The sequence below is a fragment of the Danio rerio genome, chromosome 3 (assembly GCF_052040795.2).
Source record: "Danio rerio strain M-AB ecotype USA chromosome 3, GRCz13ab, whole genome shotgun sequence".
Lineage (NCBI taxonomy): Eukaryota > Metazoa > Chordata > Actinopteri > Cypriniformes > Danionidae > Danio > Danio rerio.
The window spans coordinates 7143868-7164021 of NC_141023.1; the positions used below are offsets into that span (position 1 = coordinate 7143868).

At 41.4% G+C, this 20154-nt stretch overlaps 1 long non-coding RNA gene across 1 annotated transcript in view; it reads left to right on the plus strand.

Moving 5' to 3' along the window:
• Positions 1–19779, plus strand: part of LOC147845491 (uncharacterized) — a 54258-nt gene extending 34479 nt beyond the window's left edge. The window contains exon 3 of the long non-coding RNA XR_015480321.1: positions 19223–19779. This is a non-coding gene — a long non-coding RNA (uncharacterized LOC147845491). The remainder of the gene's footprint in view (positions 1–19222) is intronic.
• The last annotated feature ends 375 nt before the right edge of the window (positions 19780–20154 follow it).

The window sequence follows — 20154 nt, forward strand, 5'->3', positions numbered from 1 at the left end:
AATTGGTTCAGGTGTGTTTGATATGGGTAGCAACTGAAATCTGCAGGAAGGTGACTCTTCAGGAACAGGGTTGGACACTCCTGACTTAGTGTTACACAGATCAGGTTGGTTATTGGCTCCAGTTTTTATCAACTACGTCTGCTGTCTAAAGTTAAACACTTTTTAAATCCCACCACTCTAGAGATGGCTGTCCATGCATTCAATACATCACGGTTAGACTACTGCAATGCACTTTACTGTGGCATGTCAAAATCCCAGCTTTCTCGCCTTCAGCTGGTCCAAAATGCTGCTGCTAGATTTATATGTAATCGCAGAAAACATGACCACATTACCCGTCTTCTAAGAGGCCTTCATTGGCTGCCTGTGCAATTCAGAAGTGATTTTTAAAGTGCTTTAACTGGTTTATAAATCCCTCCATAATCTAGCCCCATCCGATCTCGCAGAGCTGCTTCATCCTTAAGCCTGGTTTATACTTCTGCATCAAGTGAACGGCGTAACCCACGGCGCATGCGGCGCGCATAGCTGTGCATTTATACTTCTGCGCGCTGTCTCTGTTAGTTTGAATTAACACTTCCGAAACGCTAGTGGGCAGTGAGGTGTAAATGTTCCTCTGTGTCGAGTTTCTTCACTGGTGTTTTGCTTTTGCTGAACACTTCCTGGATGTACAAGTGGCTCAAACTCGCTCATTTTGAGGCAGGAACCGGCGGACGTGCAACAACTTTAACTATGAGGTAAACACAAAACAAAACTTTCCATCCGGAGCTCCTTCACGGGACTCCACACTTGTAAACAATCGCTACATTCACGCGGCTCTCGGTCCCGCCCCAACTCGTCAGCGCTACCAAGCCGACCAATCACAGAGCTTGCGCTATGCGTCGTTGCGACGTGTAGTTACATTTTTTGAGAGGTGCACGTCAGTGACGCCGACGCCCAAGGCGAAGGGCTATGCGTCAGCGCCGTAGCATACGTCGGCGTTTGACGGAGAAGTATAAATCAGCCTTTACACTCCTGTGAGAACTCTTTGGTCTTAGGTTCTTTCAGTTCCACAGTCTAGGCTGAAACGTAGAGGGGACAGAGCTTTCTCTGTGGCTGGTCCTTGGTTGTGGAACACCTTGCCCCTTGAGATCAGAATGGCTCCATCAACTCCAGCTTAAAACCTACCTTTTTAGCTTGGCTTTTTAAGATTATTTTAAGTTCATTCTACCGCTATTTTTTAAAATATTTTTACAGCTGTTTCTCTAGCTTTATTTCTGTTCTGTCTTTTTATTTTTTTACCTTGTCTCATGTACAGCACGTTGGTCAGTCTTGTGACTGCTTTTAAATTTGCTTTATAAATAAATGAACTTGAACTTACACAATACATGGAAGGTCATTTTCAAACACCCATAATAGGGGCTCTTTAAGTTCGACTTTGTATAACTAAGAAAGCTTAGTTGAAACGTGATTAACCGATTAATATTAGTTACATAAAAATAACCAAAAAACATTAGTTCTCCGTGGCTTTTTGTCATATATTTTTCTTATAACTTAATTCGATGGTAATGCAATAATATGCTTTGAAACAATAACTATGGTAAAAAGCACTATACAAATAACATTGAATTGAACTTACTAACTCACACAATGAGCTGTGTAGTCATTTATTTCTAATAATTTCCCAGTCGATTACAAATGACGTTTATTAGTTCACAAGTGTGTGATTTGGGACACACCTAGTAACTATCATCTTACCATAGTGTTAGTCTGGAGTTCATGACCTGATTTGAGTTCAGAAATGCACTGTTTTATGTAGAGTTCGTCCTGACTTTTAATTAGCGCCACTTTCTGCTTTTAATGAGTTTTAAAGAGGTTTAAAAGCTGCAATCCTGCTGAATATGTTATGTAATTACGCAGTTAGATCAACTCCCATTCCTTGGGTAGCACTTTACTTTAAAGTCCTGCTTATACGGTATACTTTAGAGTGACTAGATGCATCTATTTTCCAGGGATGGTCACATTTTTTTCGCTGTCTTATCTCAGACTGGTGATGGTTTAATTAAAAATAAACTATGTCATGCATTTTGAAACTAATAGGTACTTAAAAGCTTCCATTTTGTGTGTTTTCCATTTATTTATGGCTGTGAATTGCATAAGGTGAAGCTGATCTCTGCCTTTTGAGGCTCAAAATTCAACTCTACAGTTTAACAAAGTGACTTTTATTGACATTTTATTCATTCATTCATTTTCTTGTCGGCTTAGTCCCTTTATTAATCCGGGGTCGCCACAGCGGAATGAACCGCCAACTTATCCAGCAAGTTTTTACGCAGCGGATGCCCTTCCAGCCGCAACCCATCTCTGGGAAGAATCCACACAAACTCCACACAGAAACGCCAACTGAGCCGAGGTTCGACCCAGCGACCTTGCTGTGAGGCGACAGCACTACCTACTGTGCCACTGCCTCCCCCATTGACATTATAGTCATTTGAAATAATAATGTAATGAATAAGAAATTATATTTAGAGAAATAAGTCTGTATTAACGACAGAAAATGTGCTGGGAGTTACATTAGAAGGTGTTTGTAGCATAATATACCACACTAACACAGACAATATAGCACTTTAAACTAATAAAAATGTTCAATAATGTCACTTTTCCCAACTGTTCAAGGTTAAAAGTTGTTGAAAGAAAGATCAAGATCCCATAATGCAATTCAAAAGCATAAATAAACAGGAAAAAATAAAAACGTGAATCACAAAATACAGTAAACTGCTCATTTAGGGATATTTTAATCCTGAGGTTATAATACCGTTTTGACCACTGATCTCGAAAATGTCCCCAGTTTGCACCTCAAAAGTCTGGTCACTGTGACAATGCACGTACTATAGTCATTACTTAAACTGAGTAATAACCAGGTACTATCCCTAAACCTTCTTTACAACTTGCCCTTAACAAATGCGGTTAACTGACTTAAACCAGGACAATCTTTGCTAAGTATGCTTACACAGTAAAAAAATAAAGTGCAGAAATGACCTGTTTATCACATTCTGAAATATATATTGAGCTCAACTTAACAATGGCTTCAAGATTTTGTGAGTTCAGTGGTTCTTAAAATAAAAAAAAAAGTTACAATCTACAGGATTTTTGGGCATTTTTTGTAGCTAAACACAAGAATGTGAGCAAATAATGACAAATGTAGAAAAAAAATGGTCAGAAAATCAACCAATGGAGTGAGTTTATAGGCGGGGTTATGTGTTTGACTGACCAATGGCATGGGTTGAAGAACATGAATGAGCATGTATTATTCGTTTATTCATTTTCTTGTCCCTTTATTAATCCGGGGTCGCCACAGCGGAATTATCCAGCAAGTTTTTACGCAGCGGATGCCCTTCCAACCGCAACCCATCTCTGGGAAACATCCACACACACATTCACACACACACTCACGGACAATTTAGCCTATCCAATTCACCTGTACCGCATGTCTTTGGACTGTGAGGGAAACCAGAGCACCCAGAGGAAACCCACACGAACGCAGGGAGAACATGCAAACTCCAAACAGAACGCCAAAAAGAGCCGAGGCTCGAACCAGCGACCTTCTTGCTGTGAGGCGACAGCACTACCTACTGCGCCACTGCATGTATTATTTATCATATATTTTGGTCGTGTTTTGTGGATTTGGAGAAGGCATTCGACTGTGTCCCTTGTTGCATTCTGTGGAGGGTGCTGTGGAAGTAAGGGGTCAGAGGCGCTCTAAGAGCTGTCTCATCCCTGTATGAACAGAGCAGGAGTTTGGTTCGCATTGCCGGCAATAAGTCAGACGTCTTTCCAGTGCATGTTGACTTTTGGCAGGGCTGGCCTTTGTCATCAAGTCTGTTCTCAATTGTTATGGACAGAATTACCGGGCGCAACCTTGGGCTGCAGGGGGTCCGGTTCAGGGAGCACAGGATTTTATCTCTGTTATTCGCAGACGATGTTGTTCTGTTGGCTTCTTCAAACATGGACCTTCAGCATGCACTTGGGTGGTTTGCTGCCGAGTGTGACGTGGCTGGGATGAGAATCAGCACCTCAAAGTCCGAGGCCATGGTGCTCCACCGGAAAAAGGTGGATTGCCATCTCCAAGTTGGAAGAAAGTCTTTACCCCAGGTAGAGGAGTTTAAGTATCTCTGGGTTTTGTTCATGAGGGAGGGAAGGATGGTACGTGAAATTGACATGCAGATTGGTGCAGTGGCAGCAGTAATGTGGTCGATGTACTGGTCCATTGTGGTGAAAGAGCTGAGCCGAAAGGCAAAGCCCTCGATTTACTGGTCAATCTACGTTCCTTTGGATTCCCATGAGCTTTGGGTCATGACCTAAAGGACAAGATCTCAGGTACAAGCAGCCGAAATGAGGTTCCTTCGCAGGGTTGGCAGGGCGCACCCTTATAGATAGGATGAGGAGCTCTGACACCTGGGAGGAGCTCAGAGTAGAGCCGCTGCTCTTCCACATCGAGAGAAGTCAGCTGAGGTGGCTTGGGTATCTGATTGGATGCCTCCAGAATGCCTACCTAGGAAGGTGTTCCAGGCATGTCCCACCTGAGGGAGGCCTCGGGGAAGACCCAGAACACGCTGGAGGGACTATGTCTTTTGGTTGGCATGGGATCCCCTGGAGGAGCTGGAGGAAGTGTCTGGGGAGAGGGAAGTCTGGAGTTCTCTCCTAAAGGCTGACTTATACTTCTGCGTCAAACACCGGCGTATGCTATGGCGCTGACGCATAGCCCTTCGCCGTAGCCGTTGCCGTCACTGACGTGCACCTCTCAAAAAATTTAACTACAAGTCGCAACGATGCGTAGCGCAAGCTCTGTGATTGGTCGGCTTGGTAGCGCTGACGAGTCTGGGCGGGACCGAGAGCCGCGCGATTGTCGCGAACTCAATGTAGCGATTGTTTACAAGTGTGGAGTCCCGTGAAGGAGCTCCGGATGGAAAGTTTTGTTTTGTGTTTACCTCATACTTAAAGTTGCTGCACGTCCGCCGGTTCCTGCCTCAAAATTAGCGAGTTTGAGCCACTTGTACATCCCGGAAGTGTTCAGGAAAAGCAAAACAGCAGCAAAGAAACTCGACACAGAGGAACATTTACACCTCACTGCCCACTAGCATTTCGGAAGTGTTAATGCAGACCTACAGAGACAGCGCGCAGAAGTATAAATGCACAGCTACGCGCGTTGCATGTGCCGTGGGTTACGCCGGTCACTTGACGCAAAAGTATAAACCAAGACTGCTGCCCTAGTGACCCAGCCCCGGATAAGCGGATGAAAATAGAATGACACATGACATATTTTGGTCTTTTTGTGTGCCAAAGCTAATAAAGCTAAAAGAAAACTGAGAATTTTCACCCATTGTTGTAAATAATATGCATAGATGCTCACTTTGAGGATTGGATTTAACACACAGTAACTATGATCTTGCATACTATCACTAGTTCTCATGAGTGAGTCTGTCATCTACTTTAAGTTCAGCAGATCTTCTCCAACTCCTTTTTTATTTGAGCATTTTTAATTGCAGTTTTCCTCTTTGAACTTGCCTTGAGTTCATCCCGAGTTTCATTAACGCCTCATTCTGACTTTAATGAGTTTCAAAGAGGTTGAAAGTCTCAAACCCAGCATGATTATGAGCACATAATGTTTACTAATTATGCAGTAAGTAGAGCTCTCATTATCCAGAAATGCTGCTAAATGTTATGTAATGTCTGTCTGTTCTCTAGGTGTGCTTTTTTTAACATGTGCTCAAATGCAGAACAGAAGTCTAATAGGTTTTCATTTAAAAACTCAGATTTTCTCTACATTTTTGCCCTCGGTCCACACTGAGATGGCGTTTTTTAGGAAATAAAAACATCTCTTTGAAAATGCTCTCTCAAGTAAATCATTTTGAAAATGCAGCCTTCATTTTAGGTCATCTGACCAGCTAAAATGGCGGAGGACATTTCAGGCGTAATCTTCTTCTGAGTGAAATTTGTGAACACATCTCCTAAACATTTCAGGCTACATCCATTTTACTCCTAATTTCCCTCGCTAATCATGTTAGAATCATGCTATTAACATGAAAATCATGCTTGAAAATGAGAGTAACATGCTAACCAATGCTAGCAATGTGCTAATCCTGCTGGAAATTTGTTAAAAAATATTTAATTCATCTCTATTTCTATAGCGCTTTTACAATGTGCTAGTAACAATCCAACAGCATGCATGCTAAATATGCTAATGTCATGCTAATGACATGAGCATGCTAGCAAATGTATAAGTGATTACAGGCATACAAATCATCCTGAAAACATGCTAACAACATGCCAGTGACATTCCAGCAGCATGTTCATAACATGTTAATCATGTCAACGATGTGCTAATCATGCAGCAATGTATAGGTGACATGCTAATCATGCTGGAAACATGCTAACAACTTGCTAGTGACATGATACAGCATCCTGGTAAACATGTTAATCATGCTGTCAAATGCCATTGACATGCTAATCATGCTAGCAATGTACTAGTGACATACTAATGATGCCGAAAACATGCTAATAATACATGGCAATGTGCTAGAGCCATGCTAATAATGATAGCAACATGCTATTGACTGTAAAACATGCTAATACAACATGGCAATGTCGTAGAGCCATGTTCATAATGCTGGAAATATGTTACAGCATGTTACTGAAATGTAATTCATGCTACCAGCATGCTGGTAAACATGTTAATCATGCTAATGACATGCTAATCATACTAGCAATGTACACATGACTAGTGACATAACATGCTGAAAACATGTTAATGAAACATGGCAATATGCTAGTGCCATGCTAATCATGCTAGCAACATGCTAGTGACATGATAATCCTGCAAACAACTTGTTGGTAGCATGCTAACAACATGATAATGGCATACTAATCATGCTGGTAATGTACTATTGACTACTGATTTACAAATCAAGCTGGAAACATGCTAATGTAACATAGCAATGTACCAGTGCCATGCTAATTATGTCAGGAACATGCTAACCATGATAGAGGCATGGTAACAGCATCACAATGACATGCTAATCAGGCTAGCAACATGCTAATCTTGGTTGATGCATGCTAATAACATGCTAGTGACATACCAAGAGCGTGCTGATAACGTGAATCATGCTTACAATGTGATAATAATGCTAGTCAAGTACTAGTTACTAGTGACATACTAATTATGCTGGAAACCTGCTAATGAAACATGGTCATGCCATGCTAATCAAACTAGCAACATGCTAATGAAACTTGCCATTATGCTGGTGCCATTGCTAATCATGCTGGAAACATGCTAAAAACATAATCCTTCTAGCAATGTACTAGAGACATACTTATCATGTAGCTATCATGTCAATGAAACATGACAATGAGCTAGTTTCATGGTAATCATGCTAGCAACATTCTAATTATGCTGGAAAACATGCTAAAACATGGTAGCCACATGCTATTCATGCATGTGAATAGGTACTGTTATCCGGTTAACCAGTTAACCGGTAGGCAAAATTAACCGAAATGAGCATCCCTAGATGCTAGTGGTCTAATCCGATTCTATAGATGATAATGGTCTAATCCGATTCTATTATTTATGCTAAGCTAAGCTAAAAGTGCTCCCAGCAGACCTAGAGATCGGCTAAATGGATTAAAAAATTGTAAAACTTCACACTTTAACTCTAGGAGAGTTGTAAAATTAGCATCCCTAGATGCTAATGGACTAATCCGATTCTATTATTTATGCTAAGCTAAGCTAAAAGTGCTCCCAGCCTACCTAGAGATCGGCTGAGTGGATAAAAAAAATTGTAAAACTTCACAGTTTAACTCTAGGGGAGTTGTAAAATTAGCATTCCTAGATGCTAATGGTCTAAACCGATTCTATTATTTATGCTAAGCTAAGCTAAAAGTGCTCCCAGCAGACCTAGAGATCGGCTGAATGGATTAAAAAATTATAAAACTTCACACTTTAACTCTAGGGGAGTTGTAAAATTAGCATCCCTAGATGCTAATGGACTAATCCGATTCTATTGTTTATGCTAAGCTAAAAGTGCTCCCAGCAGACCTAGACATCGGCTGAATGGATTAAAAAATTATAAAACTTCACACTTTAACTCTAGGGGAGTTGTAAAATTAGCATCCCTAGATGCTAATGGACTAATCCGATTCTATTGTTTATGCTAAGCTAAAAGTGCTCCCAGCAGACCTAGAGATCGGCTGAATGGATTAAAAAATTGTAAAACTTCACAGTTTAACTCTAGGGGAGTTGTAAAATTAGCATCCCTAGATGCTAATGGTCTAATCCGATTCTATTATTTATGCTAAGCTAAGCTAAAAGTGCTCCCAGCTGACCTAGAGATCGACTGAATGGATTAAAAAATTGTAAAACTTCACCTTTTTACTCTTGGGAAGTTGTAAAATTAGCTTATTTATAAATTAAAAAGGGGTGTGTTTCTTTAACGCATTCACAGAACGGGGATGAAAGGATTTTCTTTTGTTTCAGTTTTTTCGGGAAAGATTGAACATGCAAGCATTTTTCAGAAATTGATTCATATTAGTGTAGCTCCCCTGCTGAAAAATCCAGCTTAAACCAGCCTAGGCTGGTTGGCTGGTTTTAGCTGGTCGACCAGGCTGGTTTTAGAGGGGTTTTGGCCACTTCCAGGCTGGTTTCCAGCCATTTCCAGCCTGGTTTTAGCTGGTCAGGCTGGGAGATGACCAGCTAAAACCAGCTTGACCAGCTTAGCCAGGCTGGGAGCCCAGCCAAAACCAGCTATGTCCAGCTTAAACCAGGCTGGTCAAGCTGGTTTTAGCTTGATTTAGCTGGTCATTTTCCAGCCTGACCAGCTAAGACCAGGCTGGAAATGGCTGGAAACCAGCCTGGAAATGGTCAAAACCCCTCTAAAACCAGCCTGGTCAACCAGCTAAAACCAGCCAACCAGCCTAGGCTGGTTTAAGCTGGATTTTTCAGCAGGGTCTAGTTTCCATTCCCTCACATTGTGTTAAACGTTTTTTTTTACTAAACTCAAACTAGTTGGAAACATCACGAGGTGAGCAAATAATGACTGACAGGATCATTTTTAGGTGAGCGATCCCTCTGAAGATACCCGTGTCAAACCCACCCACCTTGCGCTTTTCATCGGCGACCTGTAATCTCAGTTCTATCCCAGAATTCCCTCTGATTCTTTTGTCTCTGATACGACCAGGAGGGCTGGTGAAAATTGATTCCCGCCTCTCTCGGCGGAGCCGTCTGAATGTGTGCCAGCTCTTTGAGACGGCAGGAGAACAGAAATAGCGGATCGATGCATCACACATCTGCAGTGACCCGCACACACACTTTGAAGACTCGTGTTTGACAGCGAGAAGGTCAGCAGGTGAAGGAAAACTCTCAGATAAACTTACAGTATTGACTCACACACACACACACACACACACAGGCGGCTCTTTTTATCTCTGTCCAACAGTATTTCATTTGTTTTCATAGGTATTACAGCACAAAGTACAGTTCTGGCACGCATACATGCGTTTTCCCTGGATTTGCTCTGATGTATTCAGTAAATAATGAAATAATCCGGACACATTTATTTGTGTTCAAGTACAGGAGAAAGTATATGTTGCACAAATGAGTAGTATAGCCTGAGATCACCCTGGGCTGTGGTATCATTTGTGGTTCCAGTGAAGTGAAACGGCTTATTTTCAGTTGCTCTTGATCTAATCTAATCCTTTCAGTCCCTAAGAATTGAGAACACACTCACACACACACACACTGTGCGTTTGCACAGTCATTTGTAAAGTGTGAATAAGCTGCTTTCTTCAACGATGGCCAATGATTCTCTAACCAAACTAACCAGGCATACACATTTAAGGGAGGCAAATGCCATGCTTGGAACACCCTAGCAACTCCATAGCAACATGTTCAAACAGTTATACACCATTGCAACTACCTAAAACACCCTAGTGGAAGTTAAGATTGTTCTTTGTTAGTCTAACGTGACATACAGCCGATTGAATCTGTCTGAAATGAGAACGTATGACAATGCATGATTTCCTTTGGGAACCGTTTGGATTGTTGGAAGATGGGCACTGCTAACAAAGCGGAGGAAGATTTAAATGCCGGTTTGTACTCATTTGTGGAGGATTACTGTCCACCAGGATCATCGTTAGCACCCTCTGGTGCAGAATGTTTTCAAATGCCCAATGATGATGAAAACAAAGAGCAAAGAATGGCTCTCAGATTGATAGCCCTATCTAAAGGACTGCCCTAAAGGACTGATAGCCCCACCCTAAAGAACTGATAGTCTGATTTTAAGGACTAATAGCCCCGCCCTAAAGGGTATAACATCCCACCCAAGGACTAAAAGCCCCGCCCTAAAGGGTATAACATCCCAAAGGATCGATAGCCCCGCCCTAAAGGAATATTTATCCGATCCTAAAGAACTAATAGCCCCACCCTAAAAGAATATTAATCCCACCCTAAAAGACTGATAGCCCTGCCCTAAAGGAACATGTATCCCACTTTGAAGGACTGATAGCCCCACTCTAAAGACTGATAGTGACACCTTAAGGACTAACAGCCCGCCCTAAAGAAATAATAATCCCACCCTAAAGAACTGGCAGCCCCGCCTTAAGAGTTATAGTGGCACCTTAAGGATTGACTGCCCCGCCTCAAAGGAATAATAATCCTACCCTAAAGGACTGATAGCCCTGCCCTAAAGAATAATAATCCCACCCTAAAGAACTGATAGCCCCGCCCTAAAGGAATAATAATCCCACCCTAAAGAACTGATAGCCCCGCCTTAAATGAATAATAATCCCACACTAAAGGACTGATAGCCCCACCCAAAAGGAAAATAATCCCACCCTACAGACTAATAGCCCCGCCCTAAAATAAAAAATTATCCCACCCTAAAGGACAGGCAGTCCTGCCTTAAAAGAGGGTTAGTGGCACTTTAAGGACTACTAGCCCGACCCTTAAGGACTGATGGTTCCACTTCAAGAACTGACAGCCTCGCCTTAAAAAAATAATAATCCTGCCCTAAAGAACTGATAGTCCCGCCTTAAAGGAATAATAATCCCACACTAAAGGACTGACAGCCCTGCCCTAAAAGGCTGATAGTGGCACCTTAAGGACTAATAGCTCCACCTTAAAGGACTGACAGCCCTGCCCTAAAGGAATAATAATCCCATCCTAAAAGAGACTGATAGTGGCACCTTAAGAACTAACAGCCCCGCCCTTAAAGAATAATAGTTACGCCCTAAAGACTGATAGCTCCACCTTAAAAGACTGATAGTCCCACCTTAAGGACTGATAGCCCTGAAAGACTAACATCCACGCCCCTAAATGCAGATAGCCCTGCCCTAAAATACTGATAACCCCACCCCTAAAGGACTGATAGTCCCGCCTTAAGGACTGATAGCCCTGAAAGACTAACATCCACGCCCCTAAATGCAAATAGCCCCGCCCTAAAATACTGATAACCCCACCCCTAAAGGACTGATAGTCCCGCCTTAAAGATTGATAATTACACCCTTAAAGACTGATAGCCCCGCCCTAAAATACTGATAGCCCCACCCCTAAAGGACTAATAGTTCCACCTTAAAGATTGATAATTACACCCTTAAAGACTGATAGCCCCGCCCTAAAATACTGATAGCCCCACCCCTAAAGGACTGATAGTCCTGCCTTAAAGATTGATAATTACACCCTTAAAGACTGATAGCTCCGCCCTAAAATACTAATAGCCCCACCCCTAAAGAACTGATAGCCCTGCCTTAAATGAATAATAATCCCACCCTAAAGAACTGATAGCCCCGCCTTAAATGAATAATAATCCCACTTTAAAGGACTGATGGCCCCACCCAAAAGGAAAATAATCCCACCCTACAGACTGATAGCCCCGCCCTAAAATAAATAATTATCCCGCCCTAAAGGACAGGCAGCCCTGCCCTTAAAAGAGGGTTAGTGGCACTTTAAGGACTACTAGCCCTACCCTAAAGGACTGATGGTTCCACTTCAAGAACTGATAGCCCCGCCTTAAGGGAATAATAATCCCACACTAAAGGACTGACAGCCCTGCCCTAAAAAGCTGATAGTGGCACCTTAAGGACTAATAGCTCCACCCTAAAAGACTGACAGCCCTGCCCTAAAGGAATAATAATCCCATCCTAAAAGACTGATAGTGGCACCTTAAGAACTAACAGCCCCGCCCTAAAAGAATAATAGTTACGCCCTAAAGACTGATAGCTCCACCTTAAAAGACTGATAGTCCCACCTTAAGGACTGATAGCCCTGAAACACTAACATCCACGCCCCTAAATGCAGATAGCCCCGCCCTAAAATACTGATAACCCCACCCCTAAAGGACTGATAGTCCCACTTCAAGGATTTATAATTACACCCTAAAGGACTGATAGTCCCGCCTAATTACACCCTTAAGGACTGATAGCCCCGCAATAAAATACTGATAGCCCCACCCCTAAAGGACTGATAGTCCCGCCTTAAATGAATAATAATCCCACCCTAAAGAACTGATAGCCCTGCCTTAAATGAATAATAATCCCACCCTAAAGGACTGATAGCCCCACCCAAAAGGAAAATAATCCCACCCTACAGACTGATAGCCCCGCCCTAAAAATAAATAATTATCCCGCCCTAAAGGAATAATAATCCCATCCTAAAAGACTGATAGTCCCACCTTAAGGACTGATAGCCCTGAAAGACTAACATCCACGCCCCTAAATGCAGATAGCCCTGCCCTAAAATACTGATAACCCCACCCCTAAAGGACTGATAGTCCCACGTCAAGGATTTATAATTACACCCTAAAGGACTGATAGTCCCGCCTTAAAGATTGAGAATTACACCCTTAAGGACTGATAGCCCCACCCTAAAATACTAATAGCCCCACCCCTAAAGAACTGATAGCCCCGCCTTAAATGAATAATAATCCCACTTTAAAGGACTGATGGCCCCACCCAAAAGGAAAATAATCCCACCCTACAGACTGATAGCCCCGCCCTAAAATAAATAATTATCCCGCCCTAAAGGACAGGCAGCCCTGCCCTTAAAAGAGGGTTAGTGGTACTTTAAGGACTACTAGCCCTACCCTAAAGGACTGATGGTTCCACTTCAAGAACTGATAGCCTCGCCTTAAGGGAATAATAATCCCACACTAAAGGACTGACAGCCCTGCCCTAAAAAGCTGATAGTGGCACCTTAAGGACTAATAGCTCCACCCTAAAAGACTGACAGCCCTGCCCTGAAGGAATAATAATCCCATCCTAAAAGACTGAGAGTGGCACCTTAAGAACTTACAGCCCCGCCCTAAAAGAATAATAGTTACGCCCTAAAGACTGATAGCTCCACCTTAAAAGACTGATAGTCCCACCTTAAGGACTGATAGCCCTGAAACACTAACATCCACGCCCCTAAATGCAGATAGCCCCGCCCTAAAATACTGATAACCCCACCCCTAAAGGACTGATAGTCCCACTTCAAGGATTTATAATTACACCCTAAAGGACTGATAGTCCCGCCTTAAAGATTGATAATTACACCCTTAAGGACTGATAGCCCCGCCCTAAAATACTGATAGCCCCACCCCTAAAGGACTGATAGTCCCGCCTTAAAGATTGATAATTACACCCTTAAGGACTGATAGCCCCGCCCTAAAATACTAATAGCCCCACCCCTAAAGAACTGATAGCCCCGCCTTAAATGAATAATAATCCCACCCTAAAGAACTGATAGCCCCGCCTTAAATGAATAATAATCCCACTTTAAAGGACTGATGGCCCCACCCAAAAGGAAAATAATCCCACCCTACAGACTGATAGCCCCGCCCTAAAATAAATAATTATCCCGCCCTAAAGGACAGGCAGCCCTGCCCTTAAAAGAGGGTTAGTGGCACTTTAAGGACTACTAGCCCTACCCTAAAGGACTGATGGTTCCACTTCAAGAACTGACAGCCTCGCCTTAAGGGAATAATAATCCCACACTAAAGGACTGACAGCCCTGCCCTAAAAAGCTGATAGTGGCACCTTAAGGACTAATAGCTCCACCCTAAAAGACTGACAGCCCTGCCCTGAAGGAATAATAATCCCATCCTAAAAGACTGATAGTGGCACCTTAAGAACTAACAGCCCCGCCCTAAAAGAATAATAGTTACGCCCTAAAGACTGATAGCTCCACCTTAAAAGACTGATAGTCCCACCTTAAGGACTGATAGACCTGAAACACTAACATCCACGCCCCTAAATGCAGATAGCCCCGCCCTAAAATACTGATAACCCCACCCCTAAAGGACTAATAGTCCCGCCTTAAAGATTGATAATTACACCCTTAAAGACTGATAGCCCCGCCCTAAAATACTGATAGCCCCACCCCTAAAGGACTGATAGTCCCGCCTTAAAGATTGATAATTACACCCTTAAGGACTGATAGCCCCGCCCTAAAGGCATTCCATGTGACCCGAAGTGGAAAAAAGTGGTTTCGAGCGGTCAGAGAAGGTTACTATAATTGATTAAAGATTTTGAGGGCAAATTTTTATTATTATTATTATTATTTTTTTTAAATAAAGAGTGCAAGTTTGAGCTACTGCTACCATAGCATCAGACACTTTTCTGACTTTTGCAAAAACCGGCAAAGAAACTCGACACAGCGGACCACAGAAACCCCACTTCCTGCTATAAACGCCTTTGATGTGCATGCAGGGGATCCGCCATGGGGTACAGCGATCACTCATTGCAGAAGCACAGTATAAGTCAGGCTTTAGTTGTTTGAAACGTCAATACAGCAGTAGGCAGCTTTTGCTGATGAAAACATTACTAGTTGCACAATCGATCAGAACTACAAGCGCAGCTGAAAAGTGTAAACAAACTACAAACATGGCGGATGTGCAAGAACAGGTGACAAAAGGAGAGAAGGTTAGGTGAAGATGTTTGAATAACTCTTCATTAGTTAATCTACAGCAAGTTTAGTGTCTTGATGCTGGGAGGGATGATTCTTTTTGACCAATCGGTGATCAGCTGAGTGTATATGTCACGTCTTTATAAAGCATATGACTTGGAAACCCGCATTTTGAAAAAAAAAAAAAAGGTACCAGGTACTAGATAGGGAACATAGTGGAAAGGCCCTGAAGGTGAACCAAACTGTACCAAAGTGCATGTAAACATTTCCTCCGCATCCGGATGCTACATTTGTATGCATCTGCTGCCATTTGATTGGCTGATTCAGTAATTTACCTTATTTGACTCTCTAGAAGTGCACTAGTGACCGGTTGAAGTTCAATAGATATAAAACCTGCCTCCCAATCACACTGTTTTTGCATAGACACTCAGTTGCATCTAACATTTCCATGCTTTATTTTCCCAGACACTTGTACCCAAAGCTAGCGAGCATCTCAAACACACGTCCACATCAGTTTGGGTTCAGCCGTTAACTCATGAGAGCGGGCAGACGTCCAGTTCCCAAGAGCTGAATCTGCCATCTGACCGCACCCTTAATCCAGCCGGCCGCCCACTGATGCCCGCTAGGGCGTAATGGACACCCACAATGCACCAGGCTCTCTGGAATGCTTTTGTAGTTGAGGAATAAGGTCACTCGTCTGGTTAAAAAAGAACTGGTTGGGTTGTTGAAAATCCCAACGCATTTGTCTTCATAATTGTACTTGATAGCAGACAAAGCACAAAAACATCAAAGCGTAAGCCGTTCCACAGCATCTAAACATGCACAGACTTATTTTTAAACATTTTATTTTAAAATCACAGTTAAATCTAAACATGCACAGACTTTGAGTTATTTATTTTACATTTAAAGTTGTAAGTAAATCCAAATATGCACAAACTTATTTGTTATTATTTTAAAACATTATTTTAAAATCACATTTAATAATTTTCTTTTCAGCTTAGTCCCTTTATGAATCTGGGGTCGCCACAATGGTATGAACCACCAACTAATCCAGCATATGTTTTAAGCAGCGGATGCCCTTCCAGCTGCAACCCATCGCTGGGAACTTTAAAATCCCAATTAAATCTAAACATGCACAAATTTAGTTCAGTAATTATTGTTAAACATTATTTAGTTTTGTTAAAAATCTAAATGTTGTTTTATTAAATGTTTATTAAACATTGGATTATTGATTTTTTAAGTGCACAAGTAAATCTAAATGTGCACAAAACATTAACTTATTTTAAGTTCATTGATGAACATTTTCATAATTTTGTTTTTAAGAATAGTTGTTTTTTAAGGTTTTGTTTCAGTTAACGGGTTAATCTAAACTATAGGTGGGAATAATACATTTTTTAAAATCTAGATTAATCTCACTGTAATCTCGGAATTAATCTAGATTAAAATGGCTCATTTGAATTCTGCCGAAGGCATTCAGAATATGTGTGCTACCCAAATAATAAGTCTTTGAGAATGGGTTTCTCAAGCCAGGTGGCGCATTAGACCAGGGGCTTATCTCCTGTTTCCAAAATGCATCACAAACTGCTTGAGAAACTGTTCTACTATGATAATTGATGGTGAAAATAAATGATGTTTAATAAGATGTACTTGTGTTTACTAACTGTTTATTCAGTTCAACATGAATGTTGAACTGTAGGCCTACATAAGCTCCAAACAGTGATTTTTTTAAATCACCTTAATCCGACTAAAGTCAAAACTGAACTAAACAGAAATGGATTTAACACATGTGGACTATGCAGATATTAGTGGCATTACCGAAGTAAACACCAGTTTGTCACGGGGGCATGAATGAAATGTTCATGAGTTAAAGTGAAACTGCCGAACTGCAGTTAAAGTCACCCAAAATAACAGGAAACTCTTACATGAAAGCACTTCACGTAAACACCTTCATTATATTATTGTCTATTAAGGCAAATAACTACATTACAGATGTTCATGTAAGCGCAGTCAGTATGTCTTTGAAGTAAATGAAAGATCCAAAAGGTCACTTTTTTTGTCAGACAGCTCACCGGTCAGGTATACATTCGCACTAAAATATCAAGGTGAAAGTCATCATGGTTTGCGTAGAATAGACCCAGCTCCCAACGCAACTTTGAGAATAGATTAACAGTGATTTTTTTTATCACGTGATAAGAGTCTCGCGTTAATGCAACACGTTAACGGCAATAACGGCCCACCACTAGTGTGTTTAATATAATTTTGCACGTTACGTGTGTATAGTTGTAAAGGCTCACCTGCATGTGTTTCTCTAAACAGGCGCAGGTCAGATTCTCTTTAGTTCATAATTTATTTTATTTCAATTAATTTTGTCTAAAAAAATGATTAGACCTGTCCAGTTTTGTCTGGAACGTATCCCAGACCACCTTCTGAAGGGATTTGAGTGAATAAAAATAAACGAAGTGCAGTTGAAACAGTCTTAAAAGCAGACGTGATGGGATTAGCGCCTTTTTGTCACAACTGTCCGTGACCACCTGAGGGCGCTGTAGTTCAACGGACTCAGAATGGACTACAGCATCCCAAAAAGACTACAACTCCATACTTACCACACGCAAACACCGGAACACATACACTGATCTGTCATCACAGCTGTATCTGTTTTACCGTCGATTTTCTGGACTATATATTCTATCATTCCACCACTTTTGATCGTCGCGTCGTTTGTCTTCCTTGTTGTTCTTGTCCCCAGTCCTAGTAACTCTTGCAAACCGAGTTTCTTGATCTTGTTCTTGTATTTTTGCTATAGTCTAGTTCTGGTTTTATTTGTTTTTCTCGTCTGTTTTCCAGTAAGTCTAGTTTTTCGAGTTTATTATTCCTGAGCCTTGTCTCTGATTTAGTTTCTGGTTTTGTCGTTTATTTGTTACTTTGCACTTTGAACACCTCGTTTTATGTTGATGCACTGTAAATAAATCTGCACTTGGATCCGCACCTTTTGTTTTCCTGTTTTGATCAAGCATAACATGACACTTTTGTTGTGTAGTGACAGCTACCCATAGAATGTCTCATCAAAGATTCAAACATTACCACTCATGTGACTCACATCACATTATTGTAACTTTGAGGCTTCATGGGGTTCGAATTCAAGAGTTCCCACTTAGATATGCTTGGCGTTTATAGCAGGTTTGGCATGCTGTCCCGGGAGAGAACCCTGAGCTCGGAGATATTTGAGCCCAAGGCTTCCGCCCGTTCAAACAAGCTTATTGACCTTATTCTCCGCCGACGAGCGGGCGCTGCCATTTGAATCTTTTTGGCTCGAGACTTCCGGTCTCATTCACTTCCATTCATTTTTAGACATTAAAAACGGCTCATTACCCTGCTTGATGTTGCAATTTGATATTTCCTTGTTATATTATTCTACTTGGTCTGTATAGTCATGCAAACATTTGTTTGTAGAGCAAGTAGTTTGACCGTTTTCTGCCGTTTATTATTCCTAGTCATTTCTCCCATAGGCGACTGAATCGGAAGTTCTAAGACAATCGCGAAAATAGCCGCACTTCCGCATTTTAGAATAAGGTCAATTGGGAGATCCGAGATCAGGTAGGTCTCGAGAGCTCCCCCTTGGAAAAGGGAGGAAAAGGAGGAGATGGGGTGGAAGGGGGTATTCTTCCAAAACGAAGATAGAGCAGTATGGAGAAAACGATCCATTTATTGCAAACTAGGATCACTCTGATTGGATTATTACTGATTACAGATAAGCAGCCAGCCGTGCTCAATCATATCACGTGCTCTTCTCGAAATGAGTTTATAAAACTTCACTTAAAATGATACTTTATTATAAAATAATCGTTAAAAATTACGTAAAATAATTAAAAGGAAGAATTCTGGACATTTTGGCCATGTAGGTGGGTCATTCCTACCACCCGAACTCCCCCCTTGGCGACGGGCATGTATGCACAAACTTTGATTTTTTTAAATATTATTATTATTATTATTTTTTTTTTACATTTTTTGGTTTAAGTTTAAAAGACTCAAACTTTCTTCAATTCTTATTTATAAACATTCAAGCTCACATCTAAATCTGAACATCCACAAACTGTTACATTTTCTGCTTTAAATATAAAGTACCTCGTTTAATTTCACATCAGCAAATAGAAACATGCACAAACTTTCTTTAATCATTATTCAAACTGTTAGTTAGTCTGAAGGTGTAGTATAGTTTGAGAGTTCTGAAACGTTGACGGTGTTGTTTCTGCAGCTAGTGACTAATATGAGAAGTGAAGACTCATTTGGCTCTGTGTTTGACGCTCCCTCTCTGATCTCCAGGATGAAGGTGTGACTGTTGGTTAGTATCAGGCTTTGAGGAGCTGCGGGACAGCGAGGTTTCAGCAACGCCCGGCGAACGGCAGACACAGCTCAGGTCTGAACACAACAAACGGTTAAACAGCCATCACCACCCATCGCTAAGTGTGTTAATAGGTTATCTGGCCAGAAAAAAAAGACTAGTCATCGTTACCAGACATCTCATACCACAATCCCTTCAGCGCTAGTAAAGACTAACTGCTGGCTTTGGGAAAGTACGGCGTGTGTACAACAATAATAATCATAACCATTTCGGGGGACATCAGGTACTGAATTCTTCATATAAAAAGAACAAATATTGGTAATTTTCAGAATGATGCACAAAAACAAAACAGATTGTGGGGAAGCAGAGCTAAAATGAATAGACCTTCGAAGAAAGTCTAATGACTAATGGACAAACTAATGACTAACGTATGACGTTAAAATGAGCATTGTTTTGTGTATTTGGTGCAATGTGATGTGTTTACACTGTTTAAAGTACATAAAATAAAATAAAAACATAATTTTTTATATACACCATGCATTATTGTTGCTTATTTGTAATGTGAACAGGCGCTGACAAGAGAGTGCGGATCCAAATACAGGGTTTATAATGCTAAGAATCATCAGGCAAGCAACAGTCAACACAGAAGCAAACAGATGCATACGAGCAATCCAGAATCGTGGTCATAAAACAGGCGGATGATCAAAAGGCAGGCAGCAAGCAACATAAACTTTCAAAACAAAGAGAGAGTCAAAACAAGGCAAGGCAAAACACATCACAATGTTTACAAACAGAATAACAAGACTCAGCACTGATGTGTGTGTGTGTGTGTGTTGTTTAAATAGCCTTCTTCGAGCAGCTCCCAGCTGTGTGAGTGTAATCATTTGTGATCTGGTACAGGTGTGTGTGTGTG